The following is a 3302-nucleotide window of genomic DNA, read 5'->3' as shown; positions in this document are numbered from 1 at the left end:
CATGAGAATAAAGGATTATTCCCCCTATAAAGGAATGGAGTTATTTGCATCAATGTCTCTTATGATGTCACGTTTAGCCACACCCATTGACAGGAAGTAAATTGGCAAGAAGCAAAAAGTGCATCTTTGAAGGCTCATATCTCAGTGAAATCATTCAGCAGACAATGGGAGTTGGAACACATCATTATTATGGTCAGGCAATCATATTAAGACCATAAAATAAATACCCTAAAAAATCACTGCACTTGCACTTTAAACAGCCCATAAATTAATTCACTTATAGTTTTTTAACTTTGATTATTTATCACTCTCTCTCTGTTCTTTTATATTAGGCACAAACACATAAGGGGAATGAACTGAGCCTGACCTGGTGTAGATATATGCTGTGAGATTTCAGTAAGCATAAATCTGTATGCTACCTTATATGCTACCTTCTATATATGTGCTACCTTCTTACTACAATGCAGTGCAATTAATACCTTCTAGCTAAAGTGTTGTGGAACCACTTTTCATTATCCATTTGTTTAGCTAAATTTGATAGTATTTTGTATAAGTACAACGCACCATAGATATTAGAGGTTACAATTTTTGACCACATTTACATAATAAAGGAAGTGTGGGTGGTTAATGCTTATGTTTTTGCCCTTACAATAGATTTGTAAACGGTAAGTTTTTTAAAGTAAGACTATAGTAGATTGAAGCATTTGAGTGCAAAGAAAACCTCAAAAACATCTAATTTTAGAACCATAATTGATTTTGAATATTTAGTATGGTATGCCCCACGATGATATGATAATGTTTACCTATTTTATAAGCTATCTTAGGCTGACTTGATCAGTTCGAAGGTTGCACAATACAAATGTAATTTTTGGAGGGACAATTGTCCCGTTTTTACATGAGACATTTGCAGTTTCTTGTGCTTAAAACGGATACGTATAAATTGATTGATATCAGCCCAATAATGAGCCCAATATTGTAGTGCTCGGTGATATCAAGAGGGGATGAGGAATCAAAAGTGGATAAGGAGGAGGGGAGTGTGTCTAACTGCCCCATGCTGCTAGTGATATGTGCGCGTAGAAGTTTTATGGTTATTATTTGTACAATCCCGCATACCTTATTTAGCACAATAAGTGATAACTGCACTGAAGCCATAGTTGGGTGTGTACTTAAGTTAACTGTAATATAAAAATGGATGTGAACTGAGCAGCAGACCTTGGAAGCAGAATTTGACCTCACCTTGTTGTACCAGTCACTATGTACAATTTTGAAGAGATTTGTAGTTTCGAAGCCCACAAACCATGTTTGTTATTGATACATCAAAAGCTCTTGATCGCCCTCCTTTAGTCTGGTCCTTTAGGACCCGCAACACCAAGAGTAAGGATAGTAATAGAAGTGAAAGAATATGTGGTACATATACTTTTGAGACAGGGTTGTGAACTGCTGTTAATCTTAAAAACAAAGTATTACAGATCTGCATGAGTTCACTGCAGCAGAGGCTTCTGACTCTTGACTCCATGTCCTCTTTTTTATGCTTTAGGGCACTCAGGTGTGATGGCATGGCGCTCATCAATATTAGATGCTCTCAATCTGCTATAACAGTCGTGATCATCTGGATTGTCCAATAGTTCTGACTCTTGTTCTTCAAACATCATGACTACATGTGTGGGTGAGTGCACCAAATAGGTTATTAAAAACACACCCATTTACTGTCATGGCTGCTGATGTTTAAACAGGTCAAATAAGGTGCTGAACAAACTGTGAAAGACTTCTACGCACAAATATCACTAGCAGTATAAGGCAATTAGACAATCTCCCATCCTCCTTATCCACTCTTGGTAATATTGAAAATTTTGAACACTACAATATTGATAATTATAGCCTAAAATTAATATATTGATATCCATTATTGAAAATTTATTAAGCCATGCCCATTAACTTCAATATTACTGAAACGGCTATATTTGGCTATTTGTAAGTAAATTAGTAATAAAAAGTATTATATAAACCTTCTTAGGCTTTATATGCTTCAATTACTTCATCTGGTTTCCAAAAAAGAAGAGCTTAGTCATTTTAGAGATATTAAGATAATGTAACAACTATAGTGGCATAGTTATATTTTTGATATTTTGTTCGTAATTTCCATTGATTTTCTTTAGCATTGATAAATATTGATATTGCATAATATCTAGAAGATGTAATTATTATTATTAATATATTATTATTTGAATTGTTGTTTTCATTATAATTATTTTCTTATTATTATAAAATAGTAAGACACAATGTATTTTATCTATTCATCCATTTATTTACTTATTGTAGGGTATTAATTTTATCCTGTAGGATTTTAACCAGCAGTTGATGACTACTACGACCTCAAGATCGAAGTAATTAATAAAGTAATGATATTATTATTATGAAATATTTGCAAGAAATCTACTTGTACAATTATGCAGCTACTTATTTTATATTTTTATTCAATGTTTATAGAGGTGATAGTTGATGGTCATGGCAGTGGAAAGTGTCTGGGAATCATGCCATTCCTATCAATTCCTGACTATACCATCATCAACCCTGTCAACCCTTATAAGGTACAATACAGTATTTTATTATTATTATTGATATTAATATTAAGAATTTTCTCTTGTTTCTCACAGACCATGATAAGGATGGTTGCTAATATTGATATGAGAAGCTTTATTACTTTTGATGTTGGCAGACAATGGAATGATGAAAAGAACCAATGGTAGGATATGCATTACTTGTGGTTATGTTTTGTAGAAAGTTTGAACAGATTTTGATAAAGTTAAGATTTTTTAGGAATTTTTAAATTTGCTCAAAAATTGGCTCAAAGTCCCTGTACTATAGTACAGGGATTTCAGCGAAATTTTGCCAAAAATGAAAAGGTGAAAATTCTATATTTTTTAATTTTATCTGATGCGTATACATATACTTATGTTGTGTAGAAAGTTTGAACTGATTCTGGTCAAGTTCGGATTTTTTACAAAATTCTCAAGTTGCTCAAAAAATTGTCAAAATCCCTGTACTCTAACTTTTCTCTGAACTTTTCAACATGTTAAAATTATTAGCCAAATTATTTGAGTAATTAGACAATTCTGACATACATGCACATGTACAATTGTACATGGTAGTACATGTATTTTTTAATTTATTTGCTTTATTGCACCAAAATTACCAGCAATTTTTATTAAGTTTCTGATACATGTACTTATGCTGTGTGAACATTGAAGTTTGAGCTTTATCAAATAAAATTTTTTTAGTTATGAGAGTTTTAAAATTAGTAA

At 32.2% G+C, this 3302-nt stretch overlaps 1 long non-coding RNA gene across 1 annotated transcript; it reads left to right on the top strand.

The window, feature by feature from the left end:
• Positions 1–309: 309 nt before the first annotated feature.
• Positions 310–2744, top strand: LOC109580549 (uncharacterized). Its single transcript, XR_002184276.1, has 4 exons — positions 310–396; positions 2320–2396; positions 2488–2588; positions 2655–2744. It is a non-coding gene; the product is annotated as an uncharacterized LOC109580549 (long non-coding RNA).
• Positions 2745–3302: the final 558 nt, after the last annotated feature.

The sequence above is a fragment of the Amphimedon queenslandica genome, unplaced genomic scaffold (assembly GCF_000090795.2).
Source record: "Amphimedon queenslandica unplaced genomic scaffold, v1.1 AMPQUscaffold_13522, whole genome shotgun sequence".
Taxonomy (NCBI): domain Eukaryota; kingdom Metazoa; phylum Porifera; class Demospongiae; order Haplosclerida; family Niphatidae; genus Amphimedon; species Amphimedon queenslandica.
This window is presented reverse-complemented; position numbering and strand designations above follow the sequence as displayed.